The sequence below is a fragment of the Saimiri boliviensis genome, chromosome 4, assembly GCF_048565385.1.
Source record: "Saimiri boliviensis isolate mSaiBol1 chromosome 4, mSaiBol1.pri, whole genome shotgun sequence".
In the NCBI taxonomy this organism is placed as follows: domain Eukaryota; kingdom Metazoa; phylum Chordata; class Mammalia; order Primates; family Cebidae; genus Saimiri; species Saimiri boliviensis.
The window spans coordinates 165,160,027-165,178,447 of record NC_133452.1 but is presented as its reverse complement, the minus strand read 5'-3'; the positions used below and the strand labels follow the sequence as shown (position 1 = coordinate 165,178,447).

At 42.5% G+C, this 18,421-nt stretch overlaps 1 long non-coding RNA gene across 1 annotated transcript in view; it reads right to left on the bottom strand.

The window, feature by feature from the left end:
- Positions 1 to 7,282: 7,282 nt before the first annotated feature.
- The window catches only part of LOC141584177 (uncharacterized), a 61,461-nt gene continuing 50,322 nt past the window's right edge, over positions 7,283 to 18,421 (bottom strand). The window contains exons 3-4 of the long non-coding RNA XR_012517116.1: positions 8,597 to 8,708; positions 7,283 to 7,462 (exon numbers count right to left, since the gene is read on the bottom strand). This is a non-coding gene — a long non-coding RNA (uncharacterized LOC141584177). The remainder of the gene's footprint in view (positions 7,463 to 8,596; positions 8,709 to 18,421) is intronic.

Sequence of the window (18,421 nt, the reverse complement as noted above, 5' to 3'; positions counted from 1 at the left end):
TGTATATCCTGCTTTCAAACTCCATTTTCTGTAAATGTACTTCTGTCAGTGTATAGGTTAAGGTCAGGATTGGCTAGAGGAGTGTCTAAGAGATCCTCTTGAGACACACAGTTCTGAGCTGTAAGCTGCTGACAGTCATGTTGTGTGCGTGCTTCTTAGGAAGAAAAGTAGCTGGGTTCAGGGTTGCAAAGGTGCGCAGCTGAAGTACAGGCCCTTCGAGCATTAAGGCCTGATATTTGAGTAAGCCATTGTCAGACAGCCATAAACCTCCTTTAGGGGCCACCATTTTAGCCACATTCTGTGAAGTCCATACAGTTAGATCTTTCCCTTGCACTGTTTTAACTGCTTCTGAGACCAGTATAGCCACCGTGGCTCCAACTCACAAGCAGTGTGGCCAGCCTTTTGCTACTGCATCCACTTCTTTACTTTGGCATGCCACCAGTTGTGCATGGTCCCCTGAGCCTGAGAACCCCCATTGCCACTTCTGACTTTTCCAAAACATATAGGGAGAAGTTGTTTCCTGGAGGGAGGCTTAGAGCTGGAACGTGCAGTAGTGCCTGCGTTAGAGTCTGAAAGGCTGCCTCAGCTATAGCGTCTCATCGTATTAGATGGGCGTTAGCTTTTCGAGTTCCATTAATCAGAGTATGCAGGGGTTTTGCTATTTCACCACATCTGGGAAATCGGCAAAAACCAGTTACTCCCAAGAATTCCCACAACTGTTTTAAGGTCTTTGGATGGGGGAAGGCCAGTATGGGTTGGAGACGCTCTTTATCAAGGGCACAAGTGCCCTTAGACAAGATAAGCCCTAGAAAGCTGGGCTTGTGGTTTGGAAACCGTATAGTCACAGGTGGCGAGGAAGTTTAGGAGGTCCTGGGTGGCCTGCTGACCCTGGGTTTCTGAGTTTGCAGTTAAAAGTAAGTCACCCAGATATTGAAGAACCACAGTACCTGGATATAAAAAGTTGCTACGGTCCTAGGTTAGAGCCTGGCTAAACACATGGAGATATCTCGAAAGCCCTGGGATAACACTGTCCAGGTGAGCTGAGAACTCTGGTCTAAAGGGTCTTCAAAGGCGGGAGTCAGAATGTAAGGGTACACAGAAAAAGGCATCCTTAAGGTCTGGGACTGTAAACCATTGTGCCTGTCCTGGTATTTAAGAGAGCAAGGTGTAAAGGTTAGGTACCGCCGGGTATAAAGGAATTACAGCTTCATTCATAAGCCTGAGCTCTCCCGAAAGCCTCCATTGTCTGTTAGGTTTTTGTACTCCTACAACTGGAGTATGACAAGGGCTGTTGCAGGACTTTACTAGACTGCAAGCTTTTAAGTCCTTTATAATATCCTGTAGCCACTTGTTGGCTTCTCTTCTTTAGGGGTACTGTTTGGTTAAAAAAAAAAAAAAAAGAGATGGGATCCTTTAGCCTTCCCAAATTGGGCACGCATTATTTGGCTGTCCAAATTGTCTGTTCATTGCCCAGACCTCGGGATTAATCCCATCTCGAAACAATGGGCAGCAGAGAGAGATTTTCCTCCCTGATGACGTTCATACAGAAAATGGCTCCTGCTCTGACTGTGGGGTCCCACCGTGGTAAGGGAGTGGGACTTTCTAGCATGAGGAGGAAGACATGCAAGAAGAGCATATTTCCCCAATTAGAGCTTAGGGGCTGGGGGAAGTATCGGGAGACTGCTTGTCCTAGGACTTCTCGGAAAGTTACACACTTGGAGGACAGCTGTCCAGGGCAGGAGAGTAAAGCAGGGCAGGCTGCACCGGTGTCCAGGAGATCAACTTCCCGGCCCTCTATGGTCAGCTTTACCTGTGGCTGTGTGAGGGTGAGGACTTGGGCTGGCACTTGCCCCGGGCATCCTCATTCCTGCTGTTGGGCCATCTGGTTAGCCACCTCAGGCCCTGGGAAAGTGGGCTTTCCAGGGATCCCCTTGGCACAGGGGGCAAGGACGAGGTGTCTGTTTCTTTGGGGACAATTCCGTATAAAGCGCCCCATTAGGCCACAGTGGTAACAAGCTCTGCCAGACTGGTGGCTAACCCAAGCCTTGGCCTCATTTCAGCCCCTGGGGTCTGCGTGCCTCGGGGCCATGACTAGCGCCGTGGCTTTTCTCTGATCTCTCCTGTTCCTTTTAGCCTGTTCCTCCTGGTCTCTATTGTAAAACACCGAGGTTTCTAGGTTTAGTAAGGATTCCAGACTCTGTTGTGGCCCCAGGGCCAGCTTCTGGAGCTTCCTCCAAATGTCTGCTGCTGACTACAGAATAAACTTGTCCCTTTAGTATTAACTGACCCTCGATGGAGCCTGGTGACAGGGGAGTATACTTTCTCAAGGCCTCCTGCATTCACTCAAGGAAAGCTGTTGGGTTTTCTTTCCCTGAGTTATGGTGGATAACATAGTTCATGGACTTCTTCCTAGTTCACCTTAATCTCTCACATATGCAGGTCAAGAGGTGCCCATGACTCCAGGCCCCCCCATTCTGAGTCAGGATCCCAGCGAGAGTCCATGCTAGAGCTTACATGTCTACCTATATGAAATCTATCATTTTTCTCTGGTGTCATGTGATCATATACTTGACTAAGGTACCAGGTGTCCCTAAACTCTTGAGCCATTGCTAGAGCAGCCTCCCTCTCACTGCTGGTTAGGGTTTGATTAAGCAATAACATGGTATTTGTTCAATCTAATTCAAAGGGCTGATGCAGGCTCTGCAAAACATCTATGTACTTGTCTGGTTCATCTGAAAATTTTCCTAAATCCACTTGATTTGCTTTAAGTCAGAAAGTGAAAAGGGGGTGTGCACATTAATTGGACCAAATTCTCCTCCTACTGCCTGTAGGGGGCAGAGTCTGGGCATCCTAGTAGCCTGAGAAGCCTTGGCCATTTTGGCCTCCAGAGTTCCTTTTGGATTTTTGGAGCTAAGGAGGTCTGGTCAGCCTTGGTGGAGGGCGGAGCCACAGGGAATCCCAAACGTGAGGGTAGCCCTGAGGAGGGGTTAGTAGGGTGTGGGGAACAGGCCCTTCCATAACGAGATTATTCCTTAGAAAAAAGAAAACTTGCCCATAGGGGACCTCAAACCATTTACCTTTGCTCTTACAAAACAGCTCGAATTGTAGAATGGTGTCATACTGGATACTTCCCTTAGGAGGCAAGGTTTCCTCCTTGGCAGGGGTATCATGGCCATGCTGTTCAGCAGAGAAAAATGAACCAGTTCTTCTTCAAAGATTGGGTGTCAAATTGGTTCCAGTTCCCCAGGATGCATTTTAAAGGAGACTTTATCTTGGGAAGAGTAGCACCCATCTGAAATCAAATAGAGGAACACCCACATCCCTGGTTATTAACTGCAGTTGCTAAGTCTCGGGCATCCCCCATTTTATGGTGCAAGCCCTGGGGCCTCCCCGTTATGGCACCTCATAATTTCCTTGTGCTAAGATGCACGATCATCTGTTTGGGGCCTCCCATGTGCTGAGCTTAATCACTCTTACTAGCATCATGGTTACTCAAGCTCACTGTCTGCATGCCTTTAGTGACCACCATAAAGATGTGGACTTCCAGGATGGGTGGTTCATACCAGTGTGTCCCTGAGCCAGGTCAGTGAGATTTGGGTGATGGGCATCAATATTCCTTAGCAAGAGTTCCATTAACATTGGCCTGATTATAAAGCTAACCTAGGAGTATAAACTTGCAGGGAGGTACCTCTGAGGCCACAATTCAAAGAAGGCGGGGCCACATGGCCAAGGCCGGAATGAATGCCCTCAGGACCCTGGCCGCCTCCCCAATCCACTTTCCATTGTAGGAAAATGCCCTAGGGTTGTGGGGCGTGTAATTTTTTATTTTTTATTTCATCTATTCTATTTTTCTCTCTCATTAGACTAGCTTGTAGTCTATTTTGTTGATATTTTCAAAAACTAGCTCCTGGATTTATTGGTATTTTAAAGTGTTTTTGTGTCTCTATCTCCTTCAGTCCTGCACTGATCTTAGTACTTGTCTTTTGCTAGCTTTTGAAGTTTTTTGATCTTGCTCTTCTAGCTCTTTTAATTTTGATGATAGGGTGTTGAGTTTAGATGTTTCCTTGCAGCTCATGTGGGCATTTATTGCTATAAATTTCACTCTAGACACTGCTTTAAATGTGTGTCAGATACTCTGGTATGTTGTGTCTTCATTCTTATTGGTTTTGAGAACATCTTTATTTCCGCCTTCATTTCATTATTTTTTCCAGCAGTTATTCAGGAGCATTTTTTTCCATTTCCATGTAGTTAAGGGGTTTTGAGTGAGTTTCTTAATCCGGAGTTCTAATTTGATTGCACTGTGGTCTGACAAACTGGTTTCTTTTCATTACGATTTTACGTAACTTTTCAACCAGTTTCTTTAAATATTTATTCTCCTCCTCTGTCTCTCTCCTCCCCTTCTGATACTCCCATTATGTCTATGTTAATGTATTTGATAATCTCCCACAATTTCTAAGATTCTATTCATCTTTCTATTGATTTGTATTATTTTTTCCTCTCTGTTCTTCATCTTGATACCCTCTATCAATCTATCTTTAAGTTGTTGTTGTTTTTTTTTTTCACCAGTTCAAATCCATTTTGAGCCACTCTGGTAAATGCTTTATTTCAGTTACGTAGTTTTCAATCCCAGCATTTCCATTTGGTTCTGTTTCGTAATTTCTGTTTCTTGACAGTCTCTGTTTGATGTCACATTGTCACCCCGCCTTCGTTTACTTCTTTAATCACTGTTTCCTTGAGTTCTGTGAACATATTTGGATAATGTCCATCATAAAGTATTTTGTTATTGAATATGATATCTCGTTACTCTCACAAGCAGTTTCTACTGCCTTCTTTTCAGTGTATTGGTCATACTCTGCGGTTTCTTCATTGGCTTACGATAATTTTTTGAAACTGGACATTTTAGATAATATGTTATCGGCACTGGGTACTGGCATTCCCTTTAAGACTTGTTTTAGTTACTTGCTTATTTTTCGGTGATTAGTGAGGTTTATTTCTCCCACCCTTTACTCCCTACCCCTACCCCATAGTCTTAAGCCTTTGATGTTGCTCCTTAGGGAGATACAGGTTTGGGTATGACCAGTCACCCCGGATGACTCTGGGATGAACCGTATTGGTACAGTTCTCTTTCTTTCCCTGTTGACTCCTAGATGTTTAACTCTGCTAATTGCCTGCTGATCATTCCGTTGTTTTCAACAATTCCCTAAGGCATAAAGTTTTCTTTATAAACTAATCCAAAAAATTGTAACTCATTTGGAGATACAGTTTCTGAGGTTCATGTCTGAGATCTGTTCTGACCCCAGCAGGACTTCTCCCACCTATTTAATTCTGCAGTTCTCTCCTGCAGACAAGCTGGCCAGTTGTACTGTGTAGAAAGTCTTGTCCTTAGACCTAGACCATGAATCATTTGCCTTTCAGCAGAGAGGACCCTTAGGTTGGAACTCCTCTGCTCTCTGTTGCAAATGAAGTCAGTTCTTTCGGGAAGAGATTAGGAGCTCCCTGTCACATGGCCTGCATCTCCCCTAGGCAGAAGCTCTGAGACAGCTCTGGAGCTGGAGGGGAGAATGATGCCAAGCTGCTCTGCTCTAGCTGAGTCCTCAGTGGAGTTGGGGGAACAGGGGTGTGACATCAGACTGGGGTCTTCTTGGCTTACCTCTTCTGACACGGAACCATCACCCCACAAGCTGTGGTGGGAGAAGAGTGATGAGGGTCCTAGTATTTTCAGCTTCCTCTGTTGCATAGCACAGGCTGAGCAGAAGAAGGGAGCCCTCACCCCTCACCCCTCGCTGCACTTGCCTGGAACTCGGCCTCAGTGACAGGTAGTTGGGGGCCAGATGAGAAATGCTGATAGCCTGCTCCTCCCAGGAAGGAAGCAGAGGCGGCTGAGGGAAGAGAGAACTCTGTGTTCTTGGAGGCAGCTAAGAAAATAGTCCACCTCCTTGTTTTGTGGGGCCCAGCAAAGGCGCATGGGGACAGATTATGATTTGTCAGAAACTTAAGCAATTGGCTAACCCACAGGGCTCACTGGAGAAGCTGTGATGTTTTATCCATCTCACGTTTTGTAGGTCATTACCAGTTCAAAGCATTATATGAGCAGTCTTCATTAAATGTGAGAGGCTGTTCATTCCCTCACGTAGCATACTAAGAGTATGGTAGATGAGAGACTCAAAGTGCTTATTAATCCCATGTTATAATGACAGTAAGCAGGAATTTTTAATCCTCAAAAGCTGCTCTTCCAAAGAGCAGTTCAAATACAGCAGATAATCAGTTCTTTCAGCTACCTGCCCTTTGTCAGCGTATACTCACTTGGGCACTACCCATTCTTGAAGGATTCATGACCCAATGTTAGTGACAGAGGGCAGCTGTAGACACACAGACGGTGACTTGAGATGTAGCCCAATTGCTATCGATTTAGAATAAGCAAGACTATGCAACAGGCATAGCCTCTCATTAAACTTTTCTGAATTGCTCACTAAAACTTTGTTGAATAAAGAATATGTTAAATTATTTCCATATTCAAAATATGAATATGGAAATACTGGCTGCTTTTTTGCTGTTTTGGGCAAATAACTAGTTGATTGAGATACCCGGTGTTCAGCTTCAAAATGCTTTGCTTCAGTTATTTTTATCCTGGGAAATTTTATCCTGGCAAATTTCACCACACCTATATTCAAGGATGTAGTGAAGCCAACCTTCCAGATGTGAGGTAAAAGATACTGCCCAGTATAACATGTATGTGACTAAATGAAGCAGCTTTTACACTTTCAGTATCAACAAAAGCAGTAAATGAATCCATTGAAGTATATGTATAGTTCTTTTCACAGTAATACAGGACTATGGAAATAGCTGGAGACAAACTGTGCAAAGCAATCCTGATAACTTATGAAAAAACTTAAAATTCTGTGACCTTTTAAAACAGTTTTTCAAAAAACAACAAAAAAACACCTCTTACTTCCATTTATAAATGTATACGGAAATTTAAAATACAGGAAAATATTTGTTTAGTACATTAGTGTAAACACTCTAATAAAACACTCTAATGTACTAAAGTCTTTTTAAGAGTAGTTTGAACAGCGTTTGCCTTTTAATTCTCCTGGCAAAGTAAGGGCTGAGCATGTTTTCTATGCCTTGGAAACGGATCCAAACTTAGGACTCTGACAATCCACCAACATTGTAATCCTTTCAGCTTCTTATGCCATCACCTATCTGTGAGTTGCTTAAATGTGAGTTTTTCTCCATGTAAACTTTGCTAGGATATCTGTATCCTTGTCCTCACTCATGTTAACAACCCCAGCTTCAGTCATCTCCTTGGATGCTTACCTAGAGTCTCTCCAGTGGCGGCAGTGGCAGGATTCCAACAGTCAGTAATTTCTTCAGTCGACCCATTTGCACTTTATGCATGATTCACTCTAGCATTATCGCTTTTCCTCGTTCCTGGCCAGTTTCATCTTTTGATTATCCAGGTCTGTAAAACAATCACATGAGTTTATAACTGGGAAACAAGGTGACCACACTTCATTGTCTGTGTGAACAGATACACAGTGACCTATTTGAAAGAAGAGATTGGTCACTGATGATATGTATATGCAATCCACAGAGCCATGAGCAGTCTACAGAATTAGCCTGTGAAGTTTGTCCTTTAATATAGCAAAATAACTGAAATGTGAACTGGTTAGAGGGATACTAATGTTGCTTAAACTGTGGAAGCAACTGTTAATCACTAAGAGCCCTGTTGTTTCTACCCATAACTGTCAGAAAAGTTACGTTCCTAATTGTACCTTTTTAGGATTGTACTGCCTTACAAAGCCAGTTCAAGACTATGTTTGACCTAATTGAAGAGTAAATTTCACATTTTGTCTTAGAAAAGGAAATAATTTGAGAGTCTAGTAAATGTTTTCCCCCAGGAGGCTTCAGAAAAGTGTTCAGGCACTGCTGCGTATGTCAGCAAGATTTCTAAATCCTCCTCCCCTGATGTCAATACAACCCCCAATATCTTACTGTAAAAACACCACACAGGTAGGGTGTATAAATGGAAGACCACAGACAAGCAATTTGAGAAAGGAAAACCTTACATTGTATACATTTAAAGAGTCCCTTTTTAAAGGTTTTAGGCACATTTCTTTAGATGTTACTTGTTTTAAAATAGAAGAGTCTTTCTCCACAACGAAGGGCAGCAAACTGAAACTCACCTATTGTGTGTCTTAGAATGTCACGGCCAGGTGCGGCACTTTGGATATCACAATCCAGGTTCATACTGTATTAGTTACCTGTGCTGCTAGAAAATTACTCATTTCTTAAAGTTTCATTGTGCTCACATTAAAGCTTTGGTTCAAAGCTCTATTCTCAGCCTGGCATGGCAGCTCATGCCTGTAATTCCAGCAGTTTGGGAGGCCCAGGCATGGTGGTGCACATTTCTAGTCCCAGGTACTTGGGAGGTTGAGGTGAGAGAACCACCTGAGCCCTAAGGTCGAGGCTGGCGTGAGCGATGACCGCATCACTGCACTCCAGCCTGGGCAACAGAGCAAGACGCTGTCTCAAAAAAAAAAAAAAACAAAAAAAAAAAAACAAAAAAAAACAAAAACAAACAAACAAAACCCACCTCTCTCCCAACAGCAGGCTATAATTGTGCCTTCAGTAGTACAAAGTGTAAATGAGAAAGGTGCGACGTCCTTTCATGTACAGTTTTCCTCTTTCTCCTGGTGGTAGTCTCCCTGGTGTGGGGGAAGAAGGAAAGAAAAAAGATGACTTCATTTGTCCTGCAGTGGTGAGGGCTCATTATATAGTTTGTTAGTGTGAAGAGCTGTTGCTGTTTTAATTCTTATGTCCAAAGTGACCACTTTCTATCTATCTTCCAGTCCTTTTATCATCATGTGGCTGTGGCAAGGAGAGAGACCCCTCTGGGGAAATGGCTCCTCTCAGCAGGTTCTCTTGAAAGGTTCTGGCCCAAATCTTGATTCTCTCAAGATAGAAACTGAAAGTCTTTGAGCATCTTTCATTCTGGGCTTATCAGCATTACCCTTCATTTTAATGAAAATAACATCCTATTAATCTCATGCGTTGCAAATGAGATTGCAAAAGTTACAATCTCTATGGGTAGAAATTAAAATTTCACATAACTTTGTCACAAATATTATGCTTTTAAAAACTATACCATAGACAAACTTGTAACATGATAATAATTCCTTATAGTTTATAATAGCAAGGAATTGAAAACGATGGAAATATGGTTACATTATATATTCATATAATGGATTAAAGGTCAAATAACGTTTTATTTTCCAAGCATGCTGTCACTGAACATTTACTTTGTAGTTAGTCCTGTGATATTCCAGGCCACATAAAACAAAGTGGCAGCTCTATCTACATTGAACTGCAATGACTTCCATGATATATTTGTAGGCAAAATAGCAGAGCATGTTTCAGTTTGGGAAAATTTCTGTATATTCATAAATGATACGTTAATGTGTATATAGTAAGAGGTGGGTGTTACCTCATTTTACAAATAAGAAAATAGATGTTTAAGAAGCTTAAGAAAATAGGACCATAGAATCAGTGGTGGCACACTGTGATTTGAATTTATCAGAACCCAAATCACAAGCCCTTTCCAATATGATACATTTAACCCCTGACTAATCTTATCCAGGATAGAGTTGAAGTTTTAAAATGCTATTGGTAGACCTTGCAAACATATTACAATTTATTTTTGAGTTTCATGAAGGCAGGTACCATAGAAAGCTACCTTTCTGTTCCCAGTGATCTGGTATGGCACACTGTAGAAAAGTTTTTAAAGTAATAAAAATTAATGCTGCATTTTTTATGCACAAGCAATCATATAACTTCATTAATTGGTGAATAAATCAACCACTAGTTCTTTGAACCATCACAAGAGTAACAGAATGTCTTATGATTTCTGCAAGCCAAGTGAAATTTTAGTTTAATGGGCTAAGTATTACATTCAAGCCTCAAACTTGCACATGAAATTTGAGTATTTATCATCACCTATTCTGTGCTGTTAATGGAAAAAACTATTCATTGCCAATAATAAATTTTAAGTCGTATGCATAGCATGAAATTGTCCATTACTAATTCATCTGAAAGTTCAGGCAAGTAAACTTCTGCTTATTTTCAGGTCATTCCTACAAAGATACAGTGGGTCAGATATCTCTTCATGTGACATCACTGCCACCCCAGGAACAGGCGATCATAAAATCACTGTAAAAGGTATACTTCAGGTCTAGAGAAATTAAACAGCCTACTAAATTTCTGCAGGAATACTGATATCAGCAATGTAACTTTTCTTGCCTTTTAAAAAATATGCATAATTATTTTAGGGCATGCTCAAAATTGCCTAATGAAACACAAACTTTGGGTTTGAAATAGAAAAATATCAATGGCACTGATGTTTAGCCTGCTTTATTCAAAATATATAAATACACTGATTAAATTTCCATACTTACTGTGTCTGACATTTTGTAGTTGTTACCGTGATACTCATTGAACAATCATACTTTACATATTAAGTCAGAATGTTCTTACAGTTCACACAATATATATATTTTTTCCATGTGATTGCTAACAACTGGCCTAGAGTTTTGTTTTGTTTTTTAAATAATGAGTGGCTCACTTTGTTGGTTTTATATATAAAAACAGACTCAGATCTCAACCAAACAGACCTAAAAGACATCTAAAGAACTCTCCACCCCAAATCCATAGAATATACATTCTTCTCAGCACCACATTGCACTTACTCTAAAATTGACCACATAATTGGAAGTAAATCACCCCTCAGCAGGTGCAAAAGAACAGAAATCATAACAACCGGTCTCTCAGACCACAGTGCAATCAAATTAGAACTCAGGATTAAGAAACTCACTCAAAACGATACAACTACATGGAAACTGAACAAACTGCTCCAGAATGACTACTGGAAAAATAATGAAATGAAGGCAGAAATAAAGATGTTCTTCAAAACCCATGAGAATGAAGACACAACATATGAGAATATCTGACACACATTTGAAGCAGAGTCTAGAGAGAAATTTATAGCAATAAATGCCCACATGAGAAGGAAAGATCTAAAATCGATACCCTATCATCAAAATTAAAAGAGCTAGAGGAGCAAGAGCAAAGAAAATCAAAAGCTAGCAGAAGACAAATAACCAAGATCAGAGCAGAACTGAAGGAGATAGAGACACAAAGACACTTCAAAAAAATCAATAAATCCATGAGTGAGTTTTTGAAAATATGAACAAAATAAACCATATGCTAGGCTAGTAAAAAAGAAAAGAGAAAAATCGAATCAATGCAATATAAAATTATAAAGGGGTTATCACCACATATTCCACAGAAAAACTACCATCAGAGATTACTACAAACAACTCTATGCATACAAGTCAGGGCTTTGCAGTTCTAAATTTAATAGGTGGTCCACTGAAAGGTTTTCTAACGAAGAAATGAACAACATGATTTACATCTTTTTTTTGTTGTTGTGTACAGAAAAAAATATATGGCAATACGACCAATATGTAAAGATCAGTTAGAAGGCTATTGCAATAGCCCAGGCAATAGCTATTTACGACTAACCAGATCGTAGTAGGGAGATAGATGTGGAAGATTCTGTATAATGTGTTGAAAGTAGATTCTTGCCACAGGATGGAGGTAGAACATGAAAGAGTAATTCCCAAGAATGCTCAATTTAGAGTAATTCAAAATGAGCTTACTTACAAAGGAATTTACAAAGTGGTAACTGCAGGGAAATTTAAGTAATAATGGGACCTGGGGCTAACAGTAACCAGGCCATTAGCACTCTTAGGCCTGAAAAGAAGAGAGGAAGGGTCATTAGTAAAACTGGAAAGTGAAAACTTGATGTATACTCAGCCCTCAGCCACCTTGAAAGCAGCAGTGATATTCCATGGAGGAAAGCAGCCTCACAGGCAAAGAGCAGGGAAATAAAGACCCTGATCCCACTGCTGACATTGATGGGGTTCCCTTTTGCCCAAAATCTACTGGAAGATGAAACCCTACTGAGACAGTCCCAACAGATGAGTTTTCTATTGCAAACTGCAAAAAGCAGGGTTGATCCACAGGGGCAAATGGGAGACACCAGGCACTGAATAAGGTCAAGGAACAACCCTCCGTTTGGCATGTGTAGTTGGGAAGATCATAATTTACCAAGATGGAAAAAAAAATAACAGTGTTTCAAATCTATTAATTTGGAGATGCCTGTCACTCTCTAGAGATGTCATTTAATTCTATAAATAATCTGGCCTAGGAAAAAGTCCCAAGGATTTACACACCAGAACAGTCCCTTACAGGTTAGGATGTGTGTTCGTGCTTTCCCACAGTCCTTTCAGCACTCTGCTCTGAGAAATTCACTCTCGTATTATGAAAACCGCAGCATCCTACACTATCAATCCAAAGGGTCCTAATAGATCACATTGCCTGCTAATCAATCAGCTTACAACATTTCATTATCTACTTCTCCAACCTACACAAAAACCTTGACCCAACTAAAGTTTCTTCTTAAATATAACATGGTGATCTACTTAAAGGCAGCATTTTTAACTCAGGAGATCTGGTTCCTACCATATTTTGCTCTTCTACTCTTATCCCCTAGGCTTCCGTTTTCTTTCACACTATTTCAGATTTTCTCTGAAGTACAGAATTTAGTTACCAATGTTGCCTGGAAATGAAAGTTTGACTCTGCAAAATGTGTCATCAGAAAAAAAATCACCTGTAAAAGGAAGGAATCTGAAAGCTGGTACAGCTGAGAAATAGATGTACATTCATTAGAAAGTCAAGAATATGAGAATGAACAAAAATAAGGGGTGGTGGAAGACTCTGTCTACCTTGCTGGCACTGGGCCTTCTTTATTATCTTCAGCTCTACACTGACAAGCTGTCTTGGGTGGTAGTTAGGCCGCACAGTTGACAGCTCTGACTGTTGGCAAAGGAAACAACTGGTACGGAATCGCTGTGAAGAAATCTTGTTAAAGCATTTTGAATATAAAACAGTACATTAATATTTGCATTTTCTGTATTTTTATTGAGAGAATGTATTAACTTCTCTTCCCGGGTCCAAAAGGGGCATGGTTTCAAAGACAAGAACTTCCCAGTGACATGCCTGACCTGCCTTCTTTTACATCTCCATCCTGGAGCGCAGAGTTCTCTGTCTAACGTTCACAGGCACAGGAAAGGCAGACTGCCCAAGTGAGCTCCCTTTGTTTAGAAAGCCCACGAAAAGCTATGCGAGGACTGGGGGCTGGGCAACCAATCCAGCATCAGAGTCAAAAATCAGTCACTTCAGAGAAGTTTGGAAGAACTTCTCTCACTGGACGAGGACTTGAATGGGGCGGGAGTAACTCCCAGATTAAAAGTCCCCCTGCCCCTTACCTGTATGGACTCCATCTCTGGATCCCCTCCCATGACAGCATGGGAGCTCCCTCTCTCTCCCTCTCGCTCCCTCTCTCTCCCTCCCTCTCCCTCCCTCTCGCTCCCTCTCGCTCCCTCTCGCTCCCTCTCGCTCCCTCTCGCTCCCTCTCGCTCCCTCTCTCTCTCTCACTCTCCCTCTCTCTCCCTCTCTCTCCCTCTCTCTCCCTCTCTCTCTCTCTCTCCCTCTCCCTCTCGCTCCCTCTCTCTCCCTCTCGCTCCCTCTCGCTCCCTCTCTCTCCCTCTCGCTCCCTCTCGCTCCCTCTCGCTCCCTCTCGCTCCCTCTCGCTCCCTCTCTCTCCCTCTCGCTCCCTCTCTCTCCCTCTCGCTCCCTCTCGCTCCCTCTCTCTCCCTCTCGCTCCCTCTCGCTCCCTCTCGCTCCCTCTCGCTCCCTCTCGCTCCCTCTCTCTCCCTCTCGCTCCCTCTCGCTCCCTCTCGCTCCCTCTCGCTCCCTCTCTCTCCCTCTCTCTCCCTCTCGCTCCCTCTCTCTCCCTCTCGCTCCCTCTCGCTCCCTCTCGCTCCCTCTCTCTCCCTCTCTCTCCCTCTCGCTCCCTCTCGCTCCCTCTCGCTCCCTCTCTCTCCCTCTCTCTCCCTCTCGCTCCCTCTCTCTCCCTCTCTCTCCCTCTCGCTCCCTCTCGCTCCCTCTCTCTCTCTCCCTCTCTCTCCCTCTCTCTCCCTCTCGCTCCCTCTCGCTCCCTCTCTCTCCCTCTCGCTCCCTCTCGCTCCCTCTCGCTCCCTCTCGCTCCCTCTCGCTCCCTCTCTCTCCCTCTCGCTCCCTCTCGCTCCCTCTCGCTCCCTCTCGCTCCCTCTCGCTCCCTCTCTCTCCCTCTCGCTCCCTCTCACTCCCTCCCTCTCCCTCTCTCTCCCTCTCCCTCTCGCTCCCTCTCTCTCCCTCCCTCTCCCTCCCTCTCCCTCATTCTCTTTCCTCCAGGGCCTCTTCTCCCATTCCTGGGGCAGGGGAACCACGAACCAGGAACACCCAGTTACATTCCAATTTGACTTTTTAGAGTCTATGCCAAAATATATGGCTGTAAAACAAGTACTTTGTAATTATAACTTATGGTCGTAACTCTGAGACTACTTACAAAAGCAGAAACAAACTGTTATAATGATTGTGCTTTATGAACAAGCTGATCTAATACGTTAACAACAGAAGTCATTAGTATCATGACTGTCAGAACCATTCTGCTACTGAGTGTAAAATCACAGACCAGTGAGGCTGGCTAATTCATGTTAAATTGTGAGGCCATTGCTTTGTTAACAACTTCTCTAAATGCATGGTGCCGTGTGATCCTCTGGTATATGCTTTAATGAATGGATGTATATTGAGCACATGCAGCATTGTATTGTATCTTCTGCCTTTTTATTTCATTTATGCAACATCATCTCATTATTTCAAAATAAAATCTCTAGGCTCCTTTGACCATATGTAATACTCTTCATAATATTTGGCTCTAATATCTCATTAAAAGTTTAGATGTCACAATGGTTATTCTAATAATTCTATTCTAATTCTAATACATCTATTCTAATTAAGTGAAGATGCAGAATACAAAATTAATACACAGAATGATAATTAGCAAGATGGCTGACTAGTGATCATTGAAACTTATCTCTCCCACAAGAAAAAACCTTGGTGACTGGAAGCCCAGGAGGGTGTCAAAGTTGACACTCACCCTCTGCAGCCCCATCTCCGTCACCTGGATTAGACTGTCCCAGAGACAGGAGGGAATTCCCTATGGGAAGAAAGTAAGCAGAAGAATCCTGTCAGCCTTCATTGCCACCACGAATACCTACAGTTCTTACCACAGGAGAATCCCACAGTCCTCGCAAGCCGAGTCCAGTTTGGAGTGCTAACAGGAATTCACACAGCTGCACTGTTCTGGATTAGCAGCATAAAATGTATACTTTCCCCTGCCCAATCACCCCTTGTAAGCCACGCTGCTGTAGCAGAGCAGCATCTTAAGACAAGCGCTGTATCTGGAGTGTATTCTGGTCTGGGGTACAGTAGCCACCACACCTCTTCAGCACTGGGGCTTCATTTTCATTATTCCAAGCCCACACGGGTGGCTAAATAACACAACCCTAGCTGTGCAGAGCCTGAGTCCAGGATGGCCTGGGACTCTGTCTTTGATAGCAGAGGAACCAACTCCGACTGCCATTGTGTCTGCTGGAAAAAGAGTCTGGCAGTCTCGCCCAGGGCAAACCTTTCCTTGAAGCAGTCAAACTACTGCATGCCTTCCCCAAAGGAGGAAAAGTCTGTGAGTCACCTAGCAGCTGACATACCTCTGGGAGAGCACAGCAACTATACACGCATGCTCAGGGCTTCAGGAGGAATCTGCTGCACCATCTCTTGAAAACACATGCCCAGCCTAACCAAGAGCTGGGCACCTAAATCTCAGACACAAGAAACAGCCCCACAGGCTGTCCCTGGGAGACATACCTCCAGGCCAGAATGGCAGCTGTAACTCCACATTTCATGATTCAGAAACAGCCCTGCAGGCCACCCTGAAACGTATGGCTGGGTATTTCTGTGCCCATGTCACAGGCCTCAGGAAGAGCCCCGTGGTCCACCTCCATCAGATATACTGCCAAGCCAGCCAAGAAGTTGTACAATCATGTTCTGAGCCTGAGAAACATCCCGATCTGAATCCCCAGGACAACTAAGCAGCTGTGTGCCTGTGTGCTGGGCCTGATACACAGCCCAGTGGGCTGCCCCTGGATGAAATGACCCCAAGCTGACTGAACAGCTAGGTACTCATGCGCCAGGACTGAGAAATAGCCCCACAGGATGTTCATACTCTATACACCTCCAGGCTAGCAGAGACAACATTCAGCTGCATCCTGGGCCTGAAAAACAAACCCAAGGGCCTCTGATACTGAGCCTGACTCCTGTCCCACTCAGTCCCTTACAGCTACTTCTGGAGCTTATGAAACAGCTCTGAAGGTCTCCTGGCAGTCACACCTCAAGGCTGGCCAAGTAAATGTATATCCATGCCCCTGGCCAGACTGACAATCCTGTAGTACTAACCACAGTGAAGTAGATTGCGAGTTGGTTAACCCACCTTATAAACACATACACCTCTGACCTGAGAAACAACATGGCGAGCCCACCTCTGGCAAAGCTGAACTACCACTACCACAGATTCTTAGCTTGGGCCACTGAAACACTCCAAATCATTCCTAGATGGACGACCGCTGAGAAATACATGGAGACTATAATACTGCATCCACCTACAAGTAAGGTGTATTAGTCTACTCTCAGGATGCTAATAAAGACACGCCTGAGATTGGGTCATTAATAAAGAAAAGAGGTTTAATTGACTCACAGTTCAGTATGGCTGGGGAGGCCACAGGAAACTTAAAATAATGGAGGAGGGGAAGAAAACATGACCTTCTGGGGAGGGATAACATTAGGGGAAGTACCTAATGTAGATGATGGGGGGATGGATGCAGCAAACCACCCTGGCCTGTATATACCTACGTAACAATCCTGCATGAACTGTACAAGTATCCCAGAACTTGAAATATAACAAAAAAAAAATTTAAATTCATTCTCAAAGCAAAATAAGAGTCTACACTCTATGCAAGACATAGATACAACTAAAAATAATCCAGAAATATTATGAATAAAAGACAATACAGAGTAACATGTGAAACAAATGCAAACATGGAGAAAAAAGGATTTGCAATACTGATATCAGACACAGTGCAATTCATGATGAAAAAATAAAATAATCCTTTGTAATAGAAGGAAGATTTATAATAAAAGTATCAGTTATTAATCCATATACCAAAATCCCACAGCAATGACATACATCAAGCAGAAATGACAAGCATGCAAAGAGAAACTGATAGAAACACACTCATAACAGAACACCACTCTTAGTCTAACACAGGTAAAATATAAATATATAAAAGAAATAGGTAGATCGAATATATATATAGAATAGTAAGCTTAAAAAGAAAAATATGTATTTTAAAGTAATTAATTGGCAAACAGATTGTATATATTCAAGATGTGCAATGTTATGATTTGACATACATATTCTATAATGATTATCACAATCAAGTTAACAATCCATCATCACTTGTTCTTAACCACATATGAAACATTCATGAAAAATGAATCACAAAGAAAAGTCAGTTAGTACCTAACACCATTAAAACCCTAGAAGAAAACTGAGGCAAAACTATTCAGGACATAAGCATAGGCAAGGACTTCATAACTAAAACACCAAAAGCAATGGCAACAAAAGCCAAAATAGACAAATGGGATCTAATTAAACTCCAGAGCTTCTGTACAGCAAAAGAAACAATCATTAGAGTGAATTGGCAACCAACAGAATGGGAAAAAACTTTTGCAATCTACCCATCTGACAAAGGGCTAATATCCAGAATCTACAGAGAACTAAAACAGATTTACAAGAAAAAACCAAAAAACCCAACCAAAAGTGGGAGAAGGATATGAACAGACACTTTTCAAAAGAAGACATATATAAGGCCAACAAACATATGAAAAAATGCTCATCATCACTGATTATTAGAGAAATGCAAATCAAAACCACATTGAGATGCCACCTCATGCCAGTTAGAATGCTGATCATTAAAAAATCTGGGGACAACAGATGCTGGAGAGGACGTGGAGAAATAGGAATGCTTTTACACTTTTACACTGTTGGTGGGAGTATAAACTAGTTCAACCATTGTGGAAGACAGTCTGGTGTTTCCTCAAAGACCTAGAAATAGAAATTCCATTTGACCCAGCAATCCCATTACTGCATATATACCCAAAGGAAGTATCATTCTATTATAAGGACACATGCACACATATGTTCATAGTGGCACTGTTTATAATAGCAAAGACCTGGAAGCAGCCCAAATGCCCATCAATGATAGATTGGACAAGGAAAATGTGGCACATATACACCATGGAGTACTATGCAGCCGTAAGAAATGATGAATTTGTGTCCTCTGTAGGGACATGGATGAATCCG